Source organism: Hyperolius riggenbachi, chromosome 12 (genome assembly GCF_040937935.1).
Source record: "Hyperolius riggenbachi isolate aHypRig1 chromosome 12, aHypRig1.pri, whole genome shotgun sequence".
Taxonomy (NCBI): domain Eukaryota; kingdom Metazoa; phylum Chordata; class Amphibia; order Anura; family Hyperoliidae; genus Hyperolius; species Hyperolius riggenbachi.
In genome coordinates, this window is record NC_090657.1 from 221,629,390 (window position 1) to 221,656,206 (window position 26,817).

A 26,817-nucleotide genomic window follows, 5' to 3' on the forward strand; every position below is an offset into this window, starting at 1 on the left:
CAGGTGCCACAGCTGTGACGTCATGTGTATAATGATAAGAGTGGCAGCCACTAGTCCCCCTCCCCGAGTACAGCTGATGAGCAAGGTAATGATGTCCATGTTTCCCTATGACTCCAGTGGGCGATGTTACAGTTGGTTCGCATTCCACAGTTTTTACCTCATAAAGGGAAACTTAAATGTACCTTAAAAAAACCTGTACTGAAAAAAAGTTCCCCTGGGGGGTACTCACCTCAGTAGGGGGAAGCCTCTGGACCCTATAGAGGCTTCCCTCGTCCTGTGTCCCACGGCGGTCTCGCTGCAGCCCCCGGAACGCACAGGCGACAAATCCGACAGCCCGTGCAATATTTACCTTTTCGGGCTCCAGCGGGGGCGATTTTGCGGCTCTTCTGACGGAGATAGGCGAAACTAGCTGATCTTCGTCGGGTCCGCTTTACTGCGCAGGTGCAGGAGACTTGCGCAGTAGAGCGGCCTGACGAAGATCGGCTATTTTCGTCTATCTCCGCGGGAAGAGCGGATACTGCGACTGTGCTGGAGCCAAAAGGTAAATATTTACGCCGCCGCTCCGGGAGGATTTTCGCCACCGCCGTGGGACCGAGGAGGACGGGGGAAGCCTCAATAGGATCCGGAGGCTTCCCCCACCCGAGGTGAGTACCCCCTAGGGGTGTTTTTTTCATTACTGTTTTTCTGTAAACAAATTTTAAGTTTCACTTACCTGGGGCTTCCGCCAGCCCCTTGCAGAAGTCCTGTACCCGTGCCGTCACTCACCGATCATCCGGTACCGTTTTTGTTTTCAGGCCTTGCGTGGATGTGTAGTGCGCAGGCGCAAGACGGCCACAGAGATGGCAGTGCGATTGAGGCCGCGCAGGCAAGCACGCTGCTCGGCGACTGATCAGTCACTGAAAATGACAGTGCAGGGGACCGGATGATCGACGAGTGATGATGCGGGCCCAGGACTTCTACAGGGGGAAGCCCCAGCTAAGTGAATGTTTTTTTTGGTTTTCGGTTAAACGAATCATGAAGGAAAAAAGGGTCATCCCTTTCTCCCCCCCCCCCCCCCCCCTCCCCTCCTACTTACCCGGGGCTTCCTTCCTCCAGTCCTTTGCAGACGACATGTCCAATGCAGCATCTCCGCCACCCGGGGTCCCCACCGCTGCAGAGGCCAACCTTGGGATCATCCTCTACTGTGCCTGTGCAATACGCCGCGGACAACGTGGATCGGATTGACAGCGGCACTTCGCACAGGCGCTGTACGAGGATGACCCCGAGGTCGGCCTCTGTACCAGCGGGGTCTCCGGGGTAGCGGCTACGTGGGACATGTCCGCTGCAAGGGGTTGGAAGAAGGGGGCCCCGGGTAAGTAGAGCAGGGGGACCTTTTTTTCCTTGATGATTGCTTTAGGCCTCTTTCACAGTACAACGTTAAAGTCGCACGTTAGAACATTTTATAACGCAGACTAACGCACAGCAATACTAAGTCTGTGCGACATTCACAGTGCACACGTTGCATTGTGTGTAACGTGAGGCGTTATTAGAAAGTGCTGCATGCTGTGCGTTTAGCAATGAATCTGCTACGCTAGTTGTGTTGCACATGCTCAGTAATGTATATATATATTTATCTTTTTTTCTATATGTAACGCATGCGCCGTTTTCCTTCCATCACTGTGCGATGAAAATGGCGCACCAAATGCAGGGCTAAAGAATGCACTATAACGTCCAAGTTATAGTGCACAATGCGTTGTGTTAGGGGCACGTTGCGCGACATTAACGTCGCATCAAACGCAACGTCCTGATGTGTAAGTAGCCGTAAGGTTCACTTTAACATTCATATACTGGTGTATGTATCTTGTATATACATATGGTGTGTATATCTAGTTTTTATTTCAGTACAATCTAGGCTTTCTTTGGGTAATAATTTTTTCTTATTTTTCTTTCTAATTTTTTCTTATTTTGTAGTCATTTTATGGGAAAAATTAGGCGTAAATGCAAAAAAATACCCTTTTTTTCATCTTTCACCCTTCCTAATGTGCACGTGAAAATGCCCCACAGTTATTAACCTCCTTGCCGGTTATCCAGAGCTCAGCTCGGGGTAACCTGCCGCGGAGGATTCCTCAGGCCCTGCTGGGCCGATTTGCATAATTTTTTTTTTTGTTACACGCAGCTAGCACTTTGCTAACTGCGTGTAACTTACGATCGCCGCCGCTCCGCACCGATTCGCCGCAACCCGCCGCATCAGAGGGTGCCCCCCCCCGAGACCCGTGCGCTGCCTGGCCAATCAGTGCCAGGCAGCGTCTAGGGGTGGTTCGGGACTCCCTCTGACGTGACGACGTCGATGACGTCATCGCGCCCGTCGCCATGGCGATGGGGGAAGCCCTCATGGAAATCCCGTTCAGAACGGGATTTCTGGATGGGTATATGCGCCGGCGGCGATCGGCGCATTCGGGGGGACGCCGCAGGGAGGGGGGAAGCATGTAGCTAGCGCTAGGCTAGCTACATGCTAAACAAAAAAGAATAATGCAAAAAAAAACCTCCCTGCCGTGCGCAGCAAATTTTTATAACGGCAGGGAGGTTAAACACAAAAAAAATGAATTATTTGTCTCTTCCCGGTTAAAACGATACCCCATATGCCATATTTTATTACTACGCAAAAGGTGGATCAGCGCAACACCAGGCCGCCTCCGAATGGCCTCCATCAGAGATGCGCTGAGCCCCCCCAGCGCATCTCTGATGGAGGCCATTCGGAGGCGGCCTGGTGTTGCGCTGATCCACCTTTTGCGCAATTTTCAATTTTATTTGATTAGCCGCACCCAGGCTATGCATATACATAGGTTAGGATTTAGTTAGTGTTAGGCCCCTCCTGTGGAGGATTGACTTCTTCGCAGTGGGAGGGACGAGTACTTAATAGGTTGCATGCAAGCTGTTAATGGAAACCAACATCCTCCTCTAGTGGTAGACAGGTCATGTGTATGCTCGGTGTGTATTCGACCCCACAAGTGGGGCTTGCACTCTTTTGCAGGTAGGCACTAGTCTGTTTTTAAGTAGCGCTGCTCATTTCCTTGCTATGTACTAATGTAATTCGTTTTTGGTCAGCTGCTCCCACTTAACAGCCATGCTTTTGGTGTATATGCAGAGCTTCTGTTTGGGTTCAAGGTGCGTTTGTAGTTCCTGGGGGGGCTCAGCGCATCTCTGATGGAGGCCATTCGGAGGCGGCCTGGTGTTGCGCTGATCCACCTTTTGCGCAATTTTCAATTTTATTTGATTAGCCGCACCCAGGCTATGCATATACATAGGTTAGGATTTAGTTAGTGTTAGGCCCCTCCTGTGGAGGATTGACTTCTTCGCAGTGGGAGGGACGAGTACTTAATAGGTTGCATGCAAGCTGTTAATGGAAACCAACATCCTCCTCTAGTGGTAGACAGGTCATGTGTATGCTCGGTGTGTATTCGACCCCACAAGTGGGGCTTGCACTCTTTTGCAGGTAGGCACTAGTCTGTTTTTAAGTAGCGCTGCTCATTTCCTTGCTATGTACTAATGTAATTCGTTTTTGGTCAGCTGCTCCCACTTAACAGCCATGCTTTTGGTGTATATGCAGAGCTTCTGTTTGGGTTCAAGGTGCGTTTGTAGTTCCTGGGGGGGCTCAGCGCATCTCTGATGGAGGCCATTCGGAGGCGGCCTGGTGTTGCGCTGATCCACCTTTTGCGCAATTTTCAATTTTATTTGATTAGCCGCACCCAGGCTATGCATATACATAGGTTAGGATTTAGTTAGTGTTAGGCCCCTCCTGTGGAGGATTGACTTCTTCGCAGTGGGAGGGACGAGTACTTAATAGGTTGCATGCAAGCTGTTAATGGAAACCAACATCCTCCTCTAGTGGTAGACAGGTCATGTGTATGCTCGGTGTGTATTCGACCCCACAAGTGGGGCTTGCACTCTTTTGCAGGTAGGCACTAGTCTGTTTTTAAGTAGCGCTGCTCATTTCCTTGCTATATTTTATTACTAGCTTAGCATGTGGTGGACTGTTATCTCCAGCCTGCGTGCCTGTGGCGATCGGATGCGTTCTCTAGGGTGACAGTTTGGGGGCCATAGTGCTGTACAGATCCATCGCTAGGCAACAGCAGAGTGTTACATCTGCAGAGCGTTGGGGCCCCAAACTTTCGGCGGAGTGATGACATCTACTAATCACTACAGGCGGCAATCATTAAATATGTATAAACCGTTATAGGTGTTGCAGGGGTTAATAGGCTAGGCTGGGGCTAAAAATTAAATGGGGATTTAAAAACATTCTTTATTTTATTGGGACCTTGGGCTCTATTCACAATGCCTTACCGCATGCCGTAAAATAGTATGTGCAAATTATCACCCAAAAGATCACCATTGTGTAATTCTCAAAGATTTATCTCCTTAAAGTGACTCCGAGCTCAGAGTATAAATAAAATTTGAACTTACACGGGGCTTTCTCCATCCCAGCCCTGGTCGGGACGTCCCACGCCGGCCTCCTGGCTCTTCTCCCGGCGGCTGTCCGCATAGCGCGGACAGGCCGGGCCCCCGGACGACACTGGCGAGTGTCGGGGCTTCTCCTTCCCTATACGTCACAAATGACTTCACACGCCGGCCGCCGCGGGTCATGACGCCGGCCGGCGTGACAGCACGGCGCATGCGCGGTTTAATCGCGCATGCGCCGTGCTGTCACGCCGGCCGCCGTCATGACGCGCGGCGGCCGGCGTGTGACGTATAGGGAAGAAAAAGGCCCGACACTCGCCAGTGTCGCCCGGGGAACCGGCCTGTCCGCGCTATGCGGACAGCCGCCGGGAGAAGAGCCAGGAGGCCGGCGTGGGACGTCCCGACCAGGGCTGGGATGGAGAAAGCCCCGGGTAAGTTCAAATTTTATTTATACTCTGAGCTCGGAGTCCCTTTAAAGCGGATCCAAGATGAAAAACTAACTATAACAAGTAACTTGTCTATATATCTTATCTAAACTTTAGATAGTTTACACAGCAAATCTATTCAGCTTTAACAGAATATGATTATTTCTTCCTGTGATACAATGACAGCAGCCATGTTGTTTGCAAACATTACACAGAGGCAGGCTTATCTGCATCTTGAGCACTCAGCCTGTGAAAAAAACCTAACCCCCCCCCCCCCCCCCCCTCTGCCTCTGAAATCAATGGCTAGTAACACCTCTTCTTCCTCCTCCTGCCCAGACTGAGCTCCCATGAGCCCTTGCTACTGCCAAGGCTCTCTGAAAACCTGTGGGCGTGGTTTATTTAGTTTATAGGGAATTAGAGTATTAAAACAAAAACAAAAATGTATTTGGCTTGAGGAATGCCCTATAAACAATAGGGGTACTTATCCGTTAGCCGGGCGCATCCGGCAGGTGGCGCTAATTACTATTCCCCCTCCAGGCCGACATGGATAGTAGGGAAAGATGTAACTCTGGTGGAGTTTTGTCGCCACCTAGAGGATGCGCCCGGCTAACGGATAAGTACCACAATAGGAAAGGAACACAATTATGCAATGAGTAAAAGTTCACCTCGGATCCACTTTCATTTTCTGCATACGGTAAAAGTGACTAAATTTCCTCCACTGTGAAATTCTTAATTGAATAAATGTGCGGATAAGTGGTGATAGATAAAGATTTTTTGTATCACCTATAGAGGGCAAGTGATCATGTTCACATATCTACTGTTGCAATCTAGCATGGAGCCTTTCAAGCTTTGTTTCTTTGTGTTCATGTCAATTGTGCGTAGAAAGAGACAGAGAAAACTGGTGTGCCTAATGTCAAGGTGCACTTTCACACCTCGTACAGTCTTTTATGTGATTTTATAGATGCCAAGAAGGAAACTCCTCTCTGTTCGAAAAGATAAGCAACAGCATAATCTTTAAAGGATACCGGAGGTGACATGTGACATGATGAGATAGACATGTGTATGTACAGTGCCAGGCACACAAATACCTAGGCTGTGTTCCTTTTTTTTTTCTTTCTCTGCCTGAAAGAGTTAAATATCAGGTATGTAAGTGGCTGACTCAGTCCTGACTCAGACAGGAAGTGACTACAGTCTGACCCTCACTGATAAGAAAATCCAAGAAGGAGGGTTGTGGCCTGCGTCCCCCAGTACAGTGCTGATATTGTGCGAGGAGGGTTGTGGCCTGCGTCCCCCAGTACAGTGCTGATATTGTGCGAGGAGGGTTGTGGCCTGCGTCCCCCAGTACAGTGCTGATACTGTGCGAGGAGGGTAGTGGCCTGCGTCCCCCAGTACAGTGCTGATATTGTGCGAGGAGGGTTGTGGCCTGCGTCCCCAGTACAGTGCTGATATTGTGCGAGGAGGGTAGTGGCCTGCGTCCCCCAGTACAGTGCTGATATTGTGCGAGGGGGGGTTGTGGCCTGCGTCCCCAGTACAGTGCTGATATTGTGCGAGGAGGGTTGTGGCCTGCGTCCCCCAGTACAGTGCTGATACTGTGCGAGGAGGGTTGTGGCCTGCGTCCCCCAGTACAGTGCTGATATTGTGCGAGGAGGGTTGTGGCCTGCGTCCCCCAGTACAGTGCTGATATTGTGCGAGGAGGGTTGTGGCCTGCGTCTCCAGTACAGTGCTGATATTGTGCGAGGAGGGTTGTGGCCTGCGCCCCCAGTACAGTGCTGATATTGTGCGAGGAGGGTTGTGGCCTGCGCCCCCAGTACAGTGCTGATATTGTGCGAGGAGGGTTGTGGCCTGCGTCCCCAGTACTGTGCTGATATTGTGCGAGGAGGGTTGTGGCCTGCATCCCCAGTACAGTGCTGATATTGTGCGAGGAGGGTAGTGGCCTGCGTCCCCCAGTACAGTGCTGATATTGTGCGAGGAGGGTAGTGGCCTGCGTCCCCCAGTACAGTGCTGATACTGTGCGAGGAGGGTTGTGGCCTGCGTCCCCCAGTACAGTGCTGATATTGTGCGAGGAGGGTTGTGGCTTGCGTCCCCCAGTACAGTGCTGATATTGTGCGAGGAGGGTTGTGGCCTGCGTCTCCAGTACAGTGCTGATATTGTGCGAGGAGGGTTGTGGCCTGCGCCCCCAGTACAGTGCTGATATTGTGCGAGGAGGGTTGTGGCCTGCGCCCCCAGTACAGTGCTGATATTGTGCGAGGAGGGTTGTGGCCTGCGTCCCCAGTACTGTGCTGATATTGTGCGAGGAGGGTTGTGGCCTGCGTCCCCAGTACTGTGCTGATATTGTGCGAGGAGGGTGGTGGCCTGCGTCCCCCAGTACAGTGCTGATATTGTGCGAGGAGGGTTGTGGCCTGCGTCCCCCAGTACAGTGCTGATATTGTGTGAGGAGGGTTGTGGCCTGCGTCCCCAGTACTGTGCTGATATTGTGCGAGGAGGGTTGTGGCCTGCGTCCCCCAGTACTGTGCTGATATTGTGCGAGGAGGGTTGTGGCCTGAGTCCCCCAGTACAGTGCTGATATTGTGCGAGGAGGGTTGTGGCCTGCGTCCCCCAGTACAGTGCTGATATTGTGCGAGGAGGGTTGTGGCCTGCGTCCCCAGTACAGTGCTGATATTGTGCGAGGAGGGTTGTGGCCTGCGTCCCCAGTACAGTGCTGATATTGTGCGAGGAGGGTTGTGGCCTGCGCCCCCAGTACAGTGCTGATATTGTGCGAGGAGGGTTGTGGCCTGCGATCCCCAGTACAGTGCTGATATTGTGCGAGGAGGGTAGTGGCCTGCGTCCCCAGTACAGTGCTGATATTGTGCGAGGAGGGTAGTGGCCTGCGTCCCCAGTACAGTGCTGCTATTGTGCGAGGAGGGTTGTGGCCTGCGTCCCCAGTACAGTGCTGATATTGTGCGAGGAGAGTTGTGGCCTGCGTCCCCCAGTACTGTGCTGATATTGTGCGAGGAGGGTTGTGGCCTGCGTCCCCCAGTACAGTGCTGATATTGTGCGAGGAGGGTAGTGGCCTGCGTCCCCCAGTACAGTGCTGCTATTGGGTGAGGAGGGTTGTGGCCTGCGTCCCCAGTACAGTGCTGATATTGTGCGGGGAGGGTTGTGGCCTGCGTCCCCCAGTACAGTGCTGCTATTGTGCGAGGAGGGTTGTGGCCTGCGTCCCCCAGTACAGTGCTGATATTGTGCGAGGAGGGTTGTGGCCTGCGTCCCCCAGTACTGTGCTGATATTGTGCGAGGAGGGTTGTGGCCTGAGTCCCCCAGTACTGTGCTGCTATTGTGCGAGGAGGGTTGTGGCCTGCGTCCCCAGTACAGTGCTGATATTGTGCGAGGAGGGTTGTGGCCTGAGTCCCCCAGTACTGTGCTGCTATTGTGCGAGGAGGGTTGTGGCCTGCGTCCCCCAGTACTGTGCTGATATTGTGCGAGGAGGGTTGTGGCCTGAGTCCCCCAGTACTGTGCTGCTATTGTGCGAGGAGGGTTGTGGCCTGCGTCCCCAGTACAGTGCTGATATTGTGCGAGGAGGGTTGTGGCCTGAGTCCCCCAGTACTGTGCTGCTATTGTGCGAGGAGGGTTGTGGCCTGCGTCCCCCAGTACAGTGCTGATATTGTGCGAGGAGGGTTGTGGCCTGCGTCCCCCAGTACAGTGCTGATATTGTGCGAGGAGGGTTGTGGCCTGAGTCCCCCAGTACTGTGCTGATATTGTGCGAGGAGGGTTGTGGCCTGCGACCCCCAGTACAGTGCTGATATTGTGCGAGGAGGGTTGTGGCCTGCGTCCCCAGTACAGTGCTGATATTGTGCGAGGAGGGTTGTGGCCTGCGTCCCCCAGTACAGTGCTGATATTGTGCGAGGAGGGTTGTGGCCTGAGTCCCCCAGTACTGTGCTGATATTGTGCGAGGAGGGTTGTGGCCTGCGTCCCCCAGTACTGTGCTGATATTGTGCGAGGAGGGTTATGGCCTGCGTCCCCCAGTACAGTGCTGATATTGTGCGAGGAGGGTTGTGGCCTGCGTCCCCCAGTACTGTGCTGATATTGTGCGAGGAGGGTTGTGGCCTGCGTCCCCAGTACTGTGCTGATATTGTGCGAGGAGGGTTGTGGCCTGCGTCCCCCAGTACTGTGCTGATATTGTGCGAGGAGGGTTGTGGCCTGAGTCCCCCAGTACTGTGCTGATATTGTGCGAGGAGGGTTGTGGCCTGCGACCCCCAGTACAGTGCTGATATTGTGCGAGGAGGGTTGTGGCCTGCGTCCCCCAGTACTGTGCTGATATTGTGCGAGGAGGGTTGTGGCCTGCGTCCCCAGTACTGTGCTGATATTGTGCGAGGAGGGTTGTGGCCTGCGTCCCCCAGTACTGTGCTGATATTGTGCGAGGAGGGTTGTGGCCTGCGTCCCCAGTACTGTGCTGATATTGTGCGAGGAGGGTTGTGGCCTGCGTCCCCCAGTACAGTGCTGATATTGTGCGAGGAGGGTTGTGGCCTGCGTCCCCCAGTACTGTGCTGCTATTGTGCGAGGAGGGTTGTGGCCTGCGTCCCCCAGTACTGTGCTGATATTGTGCGAGGAGGGTTGTGGCCTGCGTCCCCAGTACTGTGCTGATATTGTGCGAGGAGGGTTGTGGCCTGCGTCCCCCAGTACAGTGCTGATATTGTGCGAGGAGGGTTGTGGCCTGAGTCCCCCAGTACTGTGCTGCTATTGTGCGAGGAGGGTTGTGGCCTGCGTCCCCCAGTACAGTGCTGATATTGTGCGAGGAGGGTTGTGGCCTGAGTCCCCCAGTACTGTGCTGATATTGTGCGAGGAGGGTTGTGGCCTGCGACCCCCAGTACAGTGCTGATATTGTGCGAGGAGGGTTGTGGCCTGCGTCCCCCAGTACTGTGCTGATATTGTGCGAGGAGGGTTGTGGCCTGCGTCCCCAGTACTGTGCTGATATTGTGCGAGGAGGGTTGTGGCCTGCGTCCCCAGTACAGTGCTGATATTGTGCGAGGAGGGTTGTGGCCTGAGTCCCCCAGTACTGTGCTGATATTGTGCGAGGAGGGTTGTGGCCTGCGACCCCCAGTACAGTGCTGATATTGTGCGAGGAGGGTTGTGGCCTGCGTCCCCCAGTACTGTGCTGATATTGTGCGAGGAGGGTTGTGGCCTGCGTCCCCAGTACTGTGCTGATATTGTGCGAGGAGGGTTGTGGCCTGCGTCCCCCAGTACTGTGCTGATATTGTGCGAGGAGGGTTGTGGCCTGCGTCCCCAGTACTGTGCTGATATTGTGCGAGGAGGGTTGTGGCCTGCGTCCCCCAGTACAGTGCTGATATTGTGCGAGGAGGGTTGTGGCCTGCGTCCCCCAGTACTGTGCTGCTATTGTGCGAGGAGGGTTGTGGCCTGCGTCCCCCAGTACTGTGCTGATATTGTGCGAGGAGGGTTGTGGCCTGCGTCCCCAGTACTGTGCTGATATTGTGCGAGGAGGGTTGTGGCCTGCGTCCCCCAGTACAGTGCTGATATTGTGCGAGGAGGGTTGTGGCCTGCGTCCCCAGTACAGTGCTGATATTGTGCGAGGAGGGTTGTGGCCTGCGACCCCAGTACAGTGCTGATATTGTGCGAGGAGGGTTGTGGCCTGAGTCCCCCAGTACTGTGCTGATATTGTGCGAGGAGGGTTGTGGCCTGCGTCCCCCAGTACAGTGCTGATATTGTGCGAGGAGGGTTGTGGCCTGCGTCCCCCAGTACTGTGCTGATATTGTGCGAGGAGGGTTGTGGCCTGCGACCCCCAGTACAGTGCTGATATTGTGCGAGGAGGGTTGTGGCCTGCGTCCCCCAGTACTGTGCTGCTATTGTGCGAGGAGGGTTGTGGCCTGCGTCCCCCAGTACTGTGCTGATATTGTGCGAGGAGGGTTGTGGCCTGCGACCCCCAGTACAGTGCTGCTATTGTGCGAGGAGGGTTGTGGCCTGCGTCCCCCAGTACAGTGCTGATATTGTGCGAGGAGGGTTGTGGCCTGCGTCCCCAGTACAGTGCTGCTATTGTGCGAGGAGGGTTGTGGCCTGCGACCCCCAGTACAGTGCTGCTTTGTGCGAGGAGGGTTGTGGCCTGCGTCCCCAGTACTGTGCTGATATTGTGCGAGGAGGGTTGTGGCCTGCGACCCCCAGTACAGTGCTGATATTGTGCGAGGAGGGTTGTGGCCTGCGTCCCCAGTACAGTGCTGATATTGTGCAAGGAGGGTTGTGGCCTGCGTCCCCCAGTACAGTGCTGATATTGTGCGAGGAGGGTTGTGGCCTGCGTCCCCAGTACAGTGCTGATATTGTGCGAGGAGGGTTGTGGCCTGCATCCCCCAGTACTGTGCTGATATTGTGCGAGGAGGGTTGTGGCCTGCGTCCCCAGTACAGTGCTGATATTGTGCGAGGAGGGTTGTGGCCTGCGTCCCCCAGTACTGTGCTGCTTTGTGCGAGGAGGGTTGTGGCCTGCGTCCCCCAGTACAGTGCTGATATTGTGCGAGGAGGGTAGTGGCCTGCGTCCCCCAGGACAGTGCTGATATTGTGCGAGGAGGGTTGTGGCCTGCGTCCCCAGTACAGTGCTGATATTGTGCGAGGAGGGTTGTGGCCTGCGACCCCCAGTACAGTGCTGATATTGTGCGAGGAGGGTGGTGGCCTGCGACCCCCAGTACTGTGCTGCTATTGTGCGGGGAGGGTTGTGGCCTGCGTCCCCAGTACAGTGCTGATATTGTGCGAGGAGGGTTGTGGCCTGCGTCCCCCAGTACAGTGCTGATATTGTGCGGGGAGGGTTGTGGCCTGCATCCTCCAGTACAGTGCTGATATTGTGCGGGGAGGGTTGTGGCCTGCGTCCCCCAGTACAGTGCTGCTATTGTGCGAGGAGGTTTGTGGCCTGCGTCCCCCAGTACAGTGCTGATATTGTGCAAGGAGGGTTGTGGCCTGCGTCCCCCAGTACAGTGCTGATATTGTGCGAGGAGGGTTGTGGCCTGCGTCCCCAGTACAGTGCTGATATTGTGTGAGGAGGGTTGTGGCCTGCGTCCCCAGTACAGTGCTGCTATTGTGCGAGGAGGGTTGTGGCCTGCAGTACAGTGCTGCTATTGTGTGAGGAGGGTTGTGGCCTGCATCCCCCAGTACAGTGCTGCTATTGTGCGAGGAGGGTTGTGGCCTGCGTCTCCAGTACAGTGCTGATATTGTGGGAGGAGGGTTGTGGCCTGCGTCCCCAGTACAGTGCTGATATTGTGCGAGGAGGGTGGTGGCCTGCGACCCCCAGTACTGTGCTGCTATTGTGCGGGGAGGGTTGTGGCCTGCGTCCCCAGTACAGTGCTGATATTGTGCGAGGAGGGTTGTGGCCTGCGTCCCCCAGTACAGTGCTGATATTGTGCGGGGAGGGTTGTGGCCTGCATCCTCCAGTACAGTGCTGATATTGTGCGGGGAGGTTTGTGGCCTGCGTCCCCCAGTACAGTGCTGATATTGTGCAAGGAGGGTTGTGGCCTGCGTCCCCCAGTACTGTGCTGATATTGTGGGAGGAGGGTTGTGGCCTGCGTCCCTAGTACAGTGCTGATATTGTGCGAGGAGGGTTGTGGCCTGCGACCCCCAGTACAGTGCTGATATTGTGCGAGGAGGGTTGTGGCCTGCGTCCCCCAGTACAGTGCTGATATTGTGCGAGGAGGGTTGTGGCCTGCGTCCCCAGTACAGTGCTGATATTGTGCGAGGAGGGTTGTGGCCTGCATCCCCAGTACAGTGCTGATATTGGGCGAGGTGGGTTGTGGCCTGTGTCCCCAGTACAGTGCTGATATTGTGCGAGGAGGGTTGTGGCCTGCGTCCCCCAGTACAGTGCTGATATTGTGCGAGGAGGGTTGTGGCCTGCGTCCCCCAGTACAGTGCTGATATTGTGCGAGGAGGCCTGCGTCCCCAGTACAGTGCTGATATTGTGCGAGGAGGGTAGTGGCCTGCGTCCCCAGTACAGTGCTGATATTGTGTGAGGAGGGTTGTGGCCTGCGTCCCCAGTACAGTGCTGATATTGTGCGAGGAGGGTTGTGGCCTGCGTCCCCCGGTACTGTGCTGATATTGTGCGAGGAGGGTTGTGGCCTGCGTCCCCAGTACAGTGCTGATATTGTGCGAGGAGGGTTGTGGCCTGCGTCCCCAGTACAGTGCTGATATTGTGCGAGGAGGCCTGCGTCCCCAGTACTGTGCTGATATTGTGCGAGGAGGGTTGTGGCCTGCGTCCCCAGTACAGTGCTGATATTGTGCGTGGAGGGTTGTGGCCTGCGTCCCCCAGTACAGTGCTGATATTGTGCGAGGAGGGTTGTGGCCTACGTCCCCCAGTACTGTGCTGATATTGTGCGAGGAGGGTTGTGGCCTGCGTCCCCAGTACAGTGCTGATATTGTGCGAGGAGGGTTGTGGCCTGCGTCCCCAGTACAGTGCTGATATTGTGCGAGGAGGCCTGCGTCCCCAGTACTGTGCTGATATTGTGCGAGGAGGGTTGTGGCCTGCGTCCCCAGTACAGTGCTGATATTGTGCGTGGAGGGTTGTGGCCTGCGTCCCCCAGTACAGTGCTGATATTGTGCGAGGAGGGTTGTGGCCTGCGTCCCCCAGTACAGTGCTGATATTGTGCGAGGAGGGTTGTGGCCTGTGTCCCCCAGTACAGTGCTGATATTGTGCGAGGAGGGTTGTGGCCTGCGACCCCAGTACAGTGCTGATATTGTGCAAGGAGGGTTGTGGCCTGCGACCCCCAGTACAGTGCTGATATTGTGCGAGGAGGGTTGTGGCCTGCGTCCCCAGTACAGTGCTGATATTGTGCGAGGAGGGTAGTGGCCTGCGTCCCCAGTACAGTGCTGATATTGTGCGAGGAGGGTTGTGGCCTGCGTCCCCCAGTACAGTGCTGATATTGTGCGAGGAGGGTAGTGGCCTGCGTCCCCAGTACAGTGCTGATATTGTGCGAGGAGGGTAGTGGCCTGCGTCCCCAGTACAGTGCTGATATTGTGCGAGGAGGGTTGTGGCCTGCGTCCCCCAGTACAGTGCTGATATTGTGCGAGGAGGGTAGTGGCCTGCGTCCCCAGTACAGTGCTGATATTGTGCGAGGAGGGTAGTGGCCTGCGTCCCCAGTACAGTGCTGATATTGTGCGAGGAGGGTTGTGGCCTGCGTCCCCAGTACAGTGCTGCTATTGTGCGAGGAGGGTTGTGGCCTGCGTCCCCAGTACTGTGCTGATATTGTGCGAGGAGGGTTGTGGCCTGCGTCCCCCAGTACAGTGCTGATATTGTGCGAGGAGGGTTATGGCCTGCGTCCCCCAGTACAGTGCTGATATTGTGCGAGGAGGGTTGTGGCCTGCGTCCCCAGTACAGTGCTGATATTGTGCGAGGAGGGTAGTGGCCTGCGTCCCCAGTACAGTGCTGATATTGTGCGAGGAGGGTTGTGGCCTGCGTCCCCCAGTACAGTGCTGATATTGTGCGAGGAGGGTAGTGGCCTGCGTCCCCAGTACAGTGCTGATATTGTGCGAGGAGGGTAGTGGCCTGCGTCCCCAGTACAGTGCTGATATTGTGCGAGGAGGGTTGTGGCCTGCGTCCCCAGTACAGTGCTGCTATTGTGCGAGGAGGGTTGTGGCCTGCGTCCCCAGTACAGTGCTGCTATTGTGCGAGGAGGGTTGTGGCCTGCGTCCCCCAGTACTGTGCTGATATTGTGCGAGGAGGGTTGTGGCCTGCGTCCCCCAGTACAGTGCTGCTTTGTGCGAGGAGGGTTGTGGCCTGCGTCCCCAGTACAGTGCTGCTATTGTGCGAGGAGGGTTGTGGCCTGCGTCCCCCAGTACTGTGCTGATATTGTGCGAGGAGGGTTGTGGCCTGCGTCCCCCAGTACAGTGCTGCTTTGTGTGAGGAGGGTTGTGGCCTGCGTCCCCCAGTACAGTGCTGATATTGTGTGAGGAGGGTTGTGGCCTGCGTCCCCCAGTACAGTGCTGCTTTGTGCGAGGAGGGTTGTGGCCTGCGTCCCCCAGTACAGTGCTGATATTGTGTGAGGAGGGTTGTGGCCTGCGTCCCCCAGTACAGTGCTGCTTTGTGCGAGGAGGGTTGTGGCCTGCGTCCCTCAGTACAGTGCTGATATTGTGCGAGGAGGGTTGTGGCCTGCGTCCCCAGTACAGTGCTGATATTGTGCGAGGAGGGTAGTGGCCTGCGTCCCCCAGTACTGTGCTGCTTTGTGCGAGGAGGGTTGTGGCCTGCGTCCCCCAGTACAGTGCTGATATTGTGCGGGGAGGGTTGTGGCCTGCGTCCCCAGTACAGTGCTGATATTGTGCGAGGAGGGTTGTGGCCTGCGTCCCCAGTACAGTGCTGATATTGTGCGAGGAGGGTTGTGGCCTGCATCCCCCCGTACAGTGCTGATATTGTGCGAGGAGGGTTGTGGCCTGCATCCCCAGTACAGTGCTGCTATTGTGTGAGGAGGGTTGTGGCCTGCATCCCCCAGTACAGTGCTGATATTGTGCGAGGAGGGTTGTGGCCTGCGTCCCCAGTACAGTGCTGATATTGTGCGAGGAGGGTTGTGGCCTGCGACCCCCAGTACAGTGCTGATATTGTGCGAGGAGGGTTGTGGCCTGCGTCCCCCAGTACAGTGCTGATATTGTGCGAGGAGGGTTGTGTCCTGCATCCCCAGTACAGTGCTGATATTGTGCGAGGAGGGTTGTGGCCTGCATCCCCAAGTACAGTGCTGATATTGTGCGAGGAGGGTTGTGGCCTGCGTCCCCCAGTACAGTGCTGATATTGTGCGAGGAGGGTTGTGGCCTGCGTCCCCAGTACAGTGCTGATATTGTGCGAGGAGGGTTGTGCCCTGCATCCCCAAGTACAGTGCTGATATTGTGCGGGGAGGGTTGTGGCCTGCGTCCCCAGTACAGTGCTGATATTGTGCGAGGAGGGTTGTGGCCTGCGTCCCCAGTACAGTGCTGATATTGTGCGAGGAGGGTTGTGGCCTGCGACCCCCAGTACAGTGCTGATATTGTGCGAGGAGGGTTGTGGCCTGCGTCCCCCAGTACAGTGCTGATATTGTGCGAGGAGGGTTGTGGCCTGCGTCCCCAGTACAGTGCTGATATTGTGCGAGGAGGGTTGTGGCCTGAGTCCCCAGTACAGTGCTGATATTGTGCGAGGAGGGTTGTGGCCTGCGTCCCCAGTACAGTGCTGCTATTGTGCGAGGAGGGTTGTGGCCTGCGATCCCAGTACAGTGCTGATATTGTGCGAGGAGGGTTGTGGCCTGCAACCCCCAGTACTGTGCTGCTTTGTGCGAGGAGGGTTGTGGCCTGCGACCCCCAGTACAGTGCTGCTATTGTGCGAGGAGGGTTGTGGCCTGCAACCCCCAGTACTGTGCTGCTTTGTGCGAGGAGGGTTGTGGCCTGCGTCCCCCAGTACTGTGCTGCTATTGTGCGAGGAGGGTTGTGGCCTGCGTCCCTCAGTACAGTGCTGATATTGTGTGAGGAGGGTTGTGGCCTGCGTCCCCAGTACAGTGCTGATATTGTGCGAGGAGGGTTGTGGCCTGCGTCCCCAGTACAGTGCTGCTATTGTGCGAGGAGGGTTGTGGCCTGCGTCCCCAGTACAGTGCTGCTATTGTGCGAGGAGGGTTGTGGCCTGCGTCCCCCAGTACAGTGCTGCTATTGTGCGAGGAGGGTTGTGGCCTGCGTCCCCCAGTACAGTGCTGATATTGTGCGAGGAGGGTTGTGGCCTGCGACCCCCAGTACTGTGCTGATATTGTGCGAGGAGGGTTGTGGCCTGCGTCCCCAGTACAGTGCTGCTATTGTGCGAGGAGGGTTGTGGCCTGCGTCCCCAGTACAGTGCTGCTATTGTGCGAGGAGGGTTGTGGCCTGCGTCCCCCAGTACAGTGCTGCTATTGTGTGAGGAGGGTTGTGGCCTGCGTCCCCAGTACAGTGCTGATATTGTGCGAGGAGGGTTGTGGCCTGCGTCCCCAGTACAGTGCTGCTATTGTGCGAGGAGGGTTGTGGCCTGCGTCCCCAGTACAGTGCTGCTATTGTGCGAGGAGGGTTGTGGCCTGCGTCCCCCAGTACAGTGCTGCTATTGTGCGAGGAGGGTTGTGGCCTGCGTCCCCCAGTACAGTGCTGATATTGTGCGAGGAGGGTTGTGGCCTGCGACCCCCAGTACTGTGCTGCTATTGTGCGAGGAGGGTTGTGGCCTGCGTCCCCCAGTACAGTGCTGATATTGTGTGAGGAGGGTTGTGGCCTGCGTCCCCCAGTACAGTGCTGATATTGTGCGAGGAGGGTTGTGGCCTGAGTCCCCAGTACAGTGCTGCTATTGTGCGAGGAGGGTTGTGGCCTGCGTCCCCCAGTACAGTGCTGCTATTGTGCGAGGAGGGTTGTGGCCTGCGTCCCCAGTACAGTGCTGCTATTGTGTGAGGAGGGTTGTGGCCTGCGTCCCCCAGTACAGTGCTGATATTGTGCGAGGAGGGTTGTGGCCTGCGTCCCCAGTACAGTGCTGCTATTGTGCGAGGAGGGTTGTGGCCTGCGTCCCCAGTACAGTGCTGCTATTGTGCGAGGAGGGTTGTGGCCTGCGTCCCCCAGTACAGTGCTGCTATTGTGCGAGGAGGGTTGTGGCCTGCGTCCCCCAGTACAGTGCTGATACTGTGCGAGGAGGGTTGTGGCCTGCGTCCCCAGTACAGTGCTGCTATTGTGCGAGGAGGGTTGTGGCCTGCGTCCCCAGTACAGTGCTGCTATTGTGTGAGGAGGGTTGTGGCCTGCGTCCCCCAGTACAGTGCTGATATTGTGCGAGGAGGGTTGTGGCCTGCGTCCCCAGTACAGTGCTGCTATTGTGCGAGGAGGGTTGTGGCCTGCGTCCCCCAGTACAGTGCTGCTATTGTGCGAGGAGGGTTGTGGCCTGCGTCCCCCAGTACAGTGCTGATACTGTGCGAGGAGGGTTGTGGCCTGCGTCCCCCAGTACAGTGCTGATATTGTGCGAGGAGGGTTGTGGCCTGCGTCCCCCAGTACAGTGCTGATATTGTGCGAGGAGGGTTGTGGCCTGCGTCTCCAGTACAGTGCTGATATTGTGCGAGGAGGGTTGTGGCCTGCGCCCCCAGTACAGTGCTGATATTGTGCGAGGAGGGTTGTGGCCTGCGCCCCCAGTACAGTGCTGATATTGTGCGAGGAGGGTTGTGGCCTGCGTCCCCAGTACTGTGCTGATATTGTGCGAGGAGGGTTGTGGCCTGCATCCCCAGTACAGTGCTGATATTGTGCGAGGAGGGTAGTGGCCTGCGTCCCCCAGTACAGTGCTGATATTGTGCGAGGAGGGTAGTGGCCTGCGTCCCCCAGTACAGTGCTGATACTGTGCGAGGAGGGTTGTGGCCTGCGTCCCCCAGTACAGTGCTGATATTGTGCGAGGAGGGTTGTGGCCTGCGTCCCCCAGTACAGTGCTGATATTGTGCGAGGAGGGTTGTGGCCTGCGTCTCCAGTACAGTGCTGATATTGTGCGAGGAGGGTTGTGGCCTGCGCCCCCAGTACAGTGCTGATATTGTGCGAGGAGGGTTGTGGCCTGCGCCCCCAGTACAGTGCTGATATTGTGCGAGGAGGGTTGTGGCCTGCGTCCCCAGTACTGTGCTGATATTGTGCGAGGAGGGTTGTGGCCTGCGTCCCCAGTACTGTGCTGATATTGTGCGAGGAGGGTGGTGGCCTGCGTCCCCCAGTACAGTGCTGATATTGTGCGAGGAGGGTTGTGGCCTGCGTCCCCCAGTACAGTGCTGATATTGTGTGAGGAGGGTTGTGGCCTGCGTCCCCAGTACTGTGCTGATATTGTGCGAGGAGGGTTGTGGCCTGCGTCCCCCAGTACTGTGCTGATATTGTGCGAGGAGGGTTGTGGCCTGAGTCCCCCAGTACAGTGCTGATATTGTGCGAGGAGGGTTGTGGCCTGCGTCCCCCAGTACAGTGCTGATATTGTGCGAGGAGGGTTGTGGCCTGCGTCCCCAGTACAGTGCTGATATTGTGCGAGGAGGGTTGTGGCCTGCGTCCCCAGTACAGTGCTGATATTGTGCGAGGAGGGTTGTGGCCTGCGCCCCCAGTACAGTGCTGATATTGTGCGAGGAGGGTTGTGGCCTGCGATCCCCAGTACAGTGCTGATATTGTGCGAGGAGGGTAGTGGCCTGCGTCCCCAGTACAGTGCTGATATTGTGCGAGGAGGGTAGTGGCCTGCGTCCCCAGTACAGTGCTGCTATTGTGCGAGGAGGGTTGTGGCCTGCGTCCCCAGTACAGTGCTGATATTGTGCGAGGAGAGTTGTGGCCTGCGTCCCCCAGTACTGTGCTGATATTGTGCGAGCAGGGGTGTGGCCTGCGTCCCCCAGTACAGTGCTGATATTGTGCGAGGAGGGTAGTGGCCTGCGTCCCCCAGTACAGTGCTGCTATTGGGTGAGGAGGGTTGTGGCCTGCGTCCCCAGTACAGTGCTGATATTGTGCGGGGAGGGTTGTGGCCTGCGTCCCCCAGTACAGTGCTGCTATTGTGCGAGGAGGGTTGTGGCCTGCGTCCCCCAGTACAGTGCTGATATTGTGCGAGGAGGGTTGTGGCCTGCGTCCCCCAGTACTGTGCTGATATTGTGCGAGGAGGGTTGTGGCCTGAGTCCCCCAGTACTGTGCTGCTATTGTGCGAGGAGGGTTGTGGCCTGCGTCCCCAGTACAGTGCTGATATTGTGCGAGGAGGGTTGTGGCCTGAGTCCCCCAGTACTGTGCTGCTATTGTGCGAGGAGGGTTGTGGCCTGCGTCCCCCAGTACTGTGCTGATATTGTGCGAGGAGGGTTGTGGCCTGAGTCCCCCAGTACTGTGCTGCTATTGTGCGAGGAGGGTTGTGGCCTGCGTCCCCAGTACAGTGCTGATATTGTGCGAGGAGGGTTGTGGCCTGAGTCCCCCAGTACTGTGCTGCTATTGTGCGAGGAGGGTTGTGGCCTGCGTCCCCCAGTACAGTGCTGATATTGTGCGAGGAGGGTTGTGGCCTGCGTCCCCCAGTACAGTGCTGATATTGTGCGAGGAGGGTTGTGGCCTGAGTCCCCCAGTACTGTGCTGATATTGTGCGAGGAGGGTTGTGGCCTGCGACCCCCAGTACAGTGCTGATATTGTGCGAGGAGGGTTGTGGCCTGCGTCCCCCAGTACAGTGCTGATATTGTGCGAGGAGGGTTGTGGCCTGCGACCCCCAGTACTGTGCTGCTATTGTGCGAGGAGGGTTGTGGCCTGCGTCCCCCAGTACAGTGCTGATATTGTGTGAGGAGGGTTGTGGCCTGCGTCCCCCAGTACAGTGCTGATATTGTGCGAGGAGGGTTGTGGCCTGAGTCCCCAGTACAGTGCTGCTATTGTGCGAGGAGGGTTGTGGCCTGCGTCCCCCAGTACAGTGCTGCTATTGTGCGAGGAGGGTTGTGGCCTGCGTCCCCAGTACAGTGCTGCTATTGTGTGAGGAGGGTTGTGGCCTGCGTCCCCCAGTACAGTGCTGATATTGTGCGAGGAGGGTTGTGGCCTGCGTCCCCAGTACAGTGCTGCTATTGTGCGAGGAGGGTTGTGGCCTGCGTCCCCAGTACAGTGCTGCTATTGTGCGAGGAGGGTTGTGGCCTGCGTCCCCCAGTACAGTGCTGCTATTGTGCGAGGAGGGTTGTGGCCTGCGTCCCCCAGTACAGTGCTGATACTGTGCGAGGAGGGTTGTGGCCTGCGTCCCCAGTACAGTGCTGCTATTGTGCGAGGAGGGTTGTGGCCTGCGTCCCCAGTACAGTGCTGCTATTGTGTGAGGAGGGTTGTGGCCTGCGTCCCCCAGTACAGTGCTGATATTGTGCGAGGAGGGTTGTGGCCTGCGTCCCCAGTACAGTGCTGCTATTGTGCGAGGAGGGTTGTGGCCTGCGTCCCCCAGTACAGTGCTGCTATTGTGCGAGGAGGGTTGTGGCCTGCGTCCCCCAGTACAGTGCTGATACTGTGCGAGGAGGGTTGTGGCCTGCGTCCCCCAGTACAGTGCTGATATTGTGCGAGGAGGGTTGTGGCCTGCGTCCCCCAGTACAGTGCTGATATTGTGCGAGGAGGGTTGTGGCCTGCGTCTCCAGTACAGTGCTGATATTGTGCGAGGAGGGTTGTGGCCTGCGCCCCCAGTACAGTGCTGATATTGTGCGAGGAGGGTTGTGGCCTGCGCCCCCAGTACAGTGCTGATATTGTGCGAGGAGGGTTGTGGCCTGCGTCCCCAGTACTGTGCTGATATTGTGCGAGGAGGGTTGTGGCCTGCATCCCCAGTACAGTGCTGATATTGTGCGAGGAGGGTAGTGGCCTGCGTCCCCCAGTACAGTGCTGATATTGTGCGAGGAGGGTAGTGGCCTGCGTCCCCCAGTACAGTGCTGATACTGTGCGAGGAGGGTTGTGGCCTGCGTCCCCCAGTACAGTGCTGATATTGTGCGAGGAGGGTTGTGGCCTGCGTCCCCCAGTACAGTGCTGATATTGTGCGAGGAGGGTTGTGGCCTGCGTCTCCAGTACAGTGCTGATATTGTGCGAGGAGGGTTGTGGCCTGCGCCCCCAGTACAGTGCTGATATTGTGCGAGGAGGGTTGTGGCCTGCGCCCCCAGTACAGTGCTGATATTGTGCGAGGAGGGTTGTGGCCTGCGTCCCCAGTACTGTGCTGATATTGTGCGAGGAGGGTTGTGGCCTGCGTCCCCAGTACTGTGCTGATATTGTGCGAGGAGGGTGGTGGCCTGCGTCCCCCAGTACAGTGCTGATATTGTGCGAGGAGGGTTGTGGCCTGCGTCCCCCAGTACAGTGCTGATATTGTGTGAGGAGGGTTGTGGCCTGCGTCCCCAGTACTGTGCTGATATTGTGCGAGGAGGGTTGTGGCCTGCGTCCCCCAGTACTGTGCTGATATTGTGCGAGGAGGGTTGTGGCCTGAGTCCCCCAGTACAGTGCTGATATTGTGCGAGGAGGGTTGTGGCCTGCGTCCCCCAGTACAGTGCTGATATTGTGCGAGGAGGGTTGTGGCCTGCGTCCCCAGTACAGTGCTGATATTGTGCGAGGAGGGTTGTGGCCTGCGTCCCCAGTACAGTGCTGATATTGTGCGAGGAGGGTTGTGGCCTGCGCCCCCAGTACAGTGCTGATATTGTGCGAGGAGGGTTGTGGCCTGCGATCCCCAGTACAGTGCTGATATTGTGCGAGGAGGGTAGTGGCCTGCGTCCCCAGTACAGTGCTGATATTGTGCGAGGAGGGTAGTGGCCTGCGTCCCCAGTACAGTGCTGCTATTGTGCGAGGAGGGTTGTGGCCTGCGTCCCCAGTACAGTGCTGATATTGTGCGAGGAGAGTTGTGGCCTGCGTCCCCCAGTACTGTGCTGATATTGTGCGAGCAGGGTTGTGGCCTGCGTCCCCCAGTACAGTGCTGATATTGTGCGAGGAGGGTAGTGGCCTGCGTCCCCCAGTACAGTGCTGCTATTGGGTGAGGAGGGTTGTGGCCTGCGTCCCCAGTACAGTGCTGATATTGTGCGGGGAGGGTTGTGGCCTGCGTCCCCCAGTACAGTGCTGCTATTGTGCGAGGAGGGTTGTGGCCTGCGTCCCCCAGTACAGTGCTGATATTGTGCGAGGAGGGTTGTGGCCTGCGTCCCCCAGTACTGTGCTGATATTGTGCGAGGAGGGTTGTGGCCTGAGTCCCCCAGTACTGTGCTGCTATTGTGCGAGGAGGGTTGTGGCCTGCGTCCCCAGTACAGTGCTGATATTGTGCGAGGAGGGTTGTGGCCTGAGTCCCCCAGTACTGTGCTGCTATTGTGCGAGGAGGGTTGTGGCCTGCGTCCCCCAGTACTGTGCTGATATTGTGCGAGGAGGGTTGTGGCCTGAGTCCCCCAGTACTGTGCTGCTATTGTGCGAGGAGGGTTGTGGCCTGCGTCCCCAGTACAGTGCTGATATTGTGCGAGGAGGGTTGTGGCCTGAGTCCCCCAGTACTGTGCTGCTATTGTGCGAGGAGGGTTGTGGCCTGCGTCCCCCAGTACAGTGCTGATATTGTGCGAGGAGGGTTGTGGCCTGCGTCCCCCAGTACAGTGCTGATATTGTGCGAGGAGGGTTGTGGCCTGAGTCCCCCAGTACTGTGCTGATATTGTGCGAGGAGGGTTGTGGCCTGCGACCCCCAGTACAGTGCTGATATTGTGCGAGGAGGGTTGTGGCCTGCGTCCCCAGTACAGTGCTGATATTGTGCGAGGAGGGTTGTGGCCTGCGTCCCCCAGTACAGTGCTGATATTGTGCGAGGAGGGTTGTGGCCTGAGTCCCCCAGTACTGTGCTGATATTGTGCGAGGAGGGTTGTGGCCTGCGACCCCCAGTACAGTGCTGCTATTGTGCGAGGAGGGTTGTGGCCTGCGTCCCCCAGTACAGTGCTGATATTGTGCGAGGAGGGTTGTGGCCTGCGTCCCCAGTACAGTGCTGCTATTGTGCGAGGAGGGTTGTGGCCTGCGACCCCCAGTACAGTGCTGCTTTGTGCGAGGAGGGTTGTGGCCTGCGTCCCCAGTACTGTGCTGATATTGTGCGAGGAGGGTTGTGGCCTGCGACCCCCAGTACAGTGCTGATATTGTGCGAGGAGGGTTGTGGCCTGCGTCCCCAGTACAGTGCTGATATTGTGCAAGGAGGGTTGTGGCCTGCGTCCCCCAGTACAGTGCTGATATTGTGCGAGGAGGGTTGTGGCCTGCGTCCCCAGTACAGTGCTGATATTGTGCGAGGAGGGTTGTGGCCTGCATCCCCCAGTACTGTGCTGATATTGTGCGAGGAGGGTTGTGGCCTGCGTCCCCAGTACAGTGCTGATATTGTGCGAGGAGGGTTGTGGCCTGCGTCCCCCAGTACTGTGCTGCTTTGTGCGAGGAGGGTTGTGGCCTGCGTCCCCCAGTACAGTGCTGATATTGTGCGAGGAGGGTAGTGGCCTGCGTCCCCCAGTACAGTGCTGATATTGTGCGAGGAGGGTTGTGGCCTGCGTCCCCAGTACAGTGCTGATATTGTGCGAGGAGGGTTGTGGCCTGCGACCCCCAGTACAGTGCTGATATTGTGCGAGGAGGGTGGTGGCCTGCGACCCCCAGTACTGTGCTGCTATTGTGCGGGGAGGGTTGTGGCCTGCGTCCCCAGTACAGTGCTGATATTGTGCGAGGAGGGTTGTGGCCTGCGTCCCCCAGTACAGTGCTGATATTGTGCGGGGAGGGTTGTGGCCTGCGTCCCCCAGTACAGTGCTGCTATTGTGCGAGGAGGGTTGTGGCCTGCGTCCCCCAGTACAGTGCTGATATTGTGCAAGGAGGGTTGTGGCCTGCGTCCCCCAGTACAGTGCTGATATTGTGCGAGGAGGGTTGTGGCCTGCGTCCCCAGTACAGTGCTGATATTGTGTGAGGAGGGTTGTGGCCTGCGTCCCCAGTACAGTGCTGCTATTGTGCGAGGAGGGTTGTGGCCTGCGTCCCCAGTACAGTGCTGATATTGTGTGAGGAGGGTTGTGGCCTGCATCCCCCAGTACAGTGCTGCTATTGTGCGAGGAGGGTTGTGGCCTGCGTCTCCAGTACAGTGCTGATATTGTGGGAGGAGGGTTGTGGCCTGCGTCCCCAGTACAGTGCTGATATTGTGCGAGGAGGGTGGTGGCCTGCGACCCCCAGTACTGTGCTGCTATTGTGCGGGGAGGGTTGTGGCCTGCGTCCCCAGTACAGTGCTGATATTGTGCGAGGAGGGTTGTGGCCTGCGTCCCCCAGTACAGTGCTGATATTGTGCGGGGAGGGTTGTGGCCTGCATCCTCCAGTACAGTGCTGATATTGTGCGGGGAGGGTTGTGGCCTGCGTCCCCCAGTACAGTGCTGATATTGTGCGAGGAGGTTTGTGGCCTGCGTCCCCCAGTACAGTGCTGATATTGTGCAAGGAGGGTTGTGGCCTGCGTCCCCCAGTACAGTGCTGATATTGTGCGAGGAGGGTTGTGGCCTGCGTCCCCCAGTACAGTGCTGCTATTGTGTGAGGAGGGTTGTGGCCTGCGTCCCCAGTACAGTGCTGATATTGTGCGAGGAGGGTTGTGGCCTGCGTCCCCAGTACAGTGCTGATATTGTGCGAGGAGGGTTGTGGCCTGCGTCCCCAGTACAGTGCTGATATTGTGCGAGGAGGGTTGTGGCCTGCGTCCCCAGTACTGTGCTGATATTGTGCGAGGAGGGTAGTGGCCTGCGTCCCCAGTACAGTGCTGATATTGTGCGAGGAGGGTGGTGGCCTGCGTCCCCCAGTACAGTGCTGATATTGTGCGAGGAGGGTTGTGGCCTGCGACCCCCAGTACTGTGCTGATATTGTGCGAGGAGGTTTGTGGCCTGCGTCCCCCAGTACAGTGCTGATATTGTGCAAGGAGGGTTGTGGCCTGCGTCCCCCAGTACAGTGCTGATATTGTGCGAGGAGGGTTGTGGCCTGCGTCCCTAGTACAGTGCTGATATTGTGCGAGGAGGGTTGTGGCCTGCGTCCCCAGTACAGTGCTGATATTGTGCGAGGAGGGTTGTGGCCTGCGTCCCCCAGTACAGTGCTGATATTGTGCGAGGAGGGTTGTGGCCTGCGACCCCCAGTAATGTGCTGATATTGTGCGAGGAGGTTTGTGGCCTGCGTCCCCCAGTACAGTGCTGATATTGTGCAAGGAGGGTTGTGGCCTGCGTCCCCCAGTACTGTGCTGATATTGTGGGAGGAGGGTTGTGGCCTGCGTCCCTAGTACAGTGCTGATATTGTGCGAGGAGGGTTGTGGCCTGCGACCCCCAGTACAGTGCTGATATTGTGCGAGGAGGGTTGTGGCCTGCGTCCCCCAGTACAGTGCTGATATTGTGCGAGGAGGGTTGTGGCCTGCGTCCCCCAGTACAGTGCTGATATTGTGCGAGGAGGGTTGTGGCCTGCATCCCCCAGTACAGTGCTGATATTGTGCGAGGAGGGTTGTGGCCTGCGTCCCCAGTACAGTGCTGATATTGTGCGAGGAGGGTTGTGGCCTGCGTCCCCCAGTACAGTGCTGATATTGTGCGAGGAGGGTTGTGGCCTGCGTCCCCCAGTACAGTGCTGATATTGTGCGAGGAGGGTTGTGGCCTGCGTCCCCAGTACAGTGCTGATATTGTGCGAGGAGGGTTGTGGCCTGCGTCCCCCAGTACAGTGCTGATATTGTGCGAGGAGGGTTGTGGCCTGCATCCCCAGTACAGTGCTGCTATTGTGCGAGGAGGGTTGTGGCCTGCGTCCCCCAGTACAGTGCTGCTATTGTGCGAGGAGGGTTGTGGCCTGCGTCCCCCAGTACAGTGCTGATATTGTGCGAGGAGGGTTGTGGCCTGCGACCCCCAGTACTGTGCTGCTATTGTGCGAGGAGGGTTGTGGCCTGCGTCCCCCAGTACAGTGCTGATATTGTGTGAGGAGGGTTGTGGCCTGCGTCCCCCAGTACAGTGCTGATATTGTGCGAGGAGGGTTGTGGCCTGAGTCCCCAGTACAGTGCTGCTATTGTGCGAGGAGGGTTGTGGCCTGCGTCCCCCAGTACAGTGCTGCTATTGTGCGAGGAGGGTTGTGGCCTGCGTCCCCAGTACAGTGCTGCTATTGTGTGAGGAGGGTTGTGGCCTGCGTCCCCCAGTACAGTGCTGATATTGTGCGAGGAGGGTTGTGGCCTGCGTCCCCAGTACAGTGCTGCTATTGTGCGAGGAGGGTTGTGGCCTGCGTCCCCAGTACAGTGCTGCTATTGTGCGAGGAGGGTTGTGGCCTGCGTCCCCCAGTACAGTGCTGCTATTGTGCGAGGAGGGTTGTGGCCTGCGTCCCCCAGTACAGTGCTGATACTGTGCGAGGAGGGTTGTGGCCTGCGTCCCCAGTACAGTGCTGCTATTGTGCGAGGAGGGTTGTGGCCTGCGTCCCCAGTACAGTGCTGCTATTGTGTGAGGAGGGTTGTGGCCTGCGTCCCCCAGTACAGTGCTGATATTGTGCGAGGAGGGTTGTGGCCTGCGTCCCCAGTACAGTGCTGCTATTGTGCGAGGAGGGTTGTGGCCTGCGTCCCCCAGTACAGTGCTGCTATTGT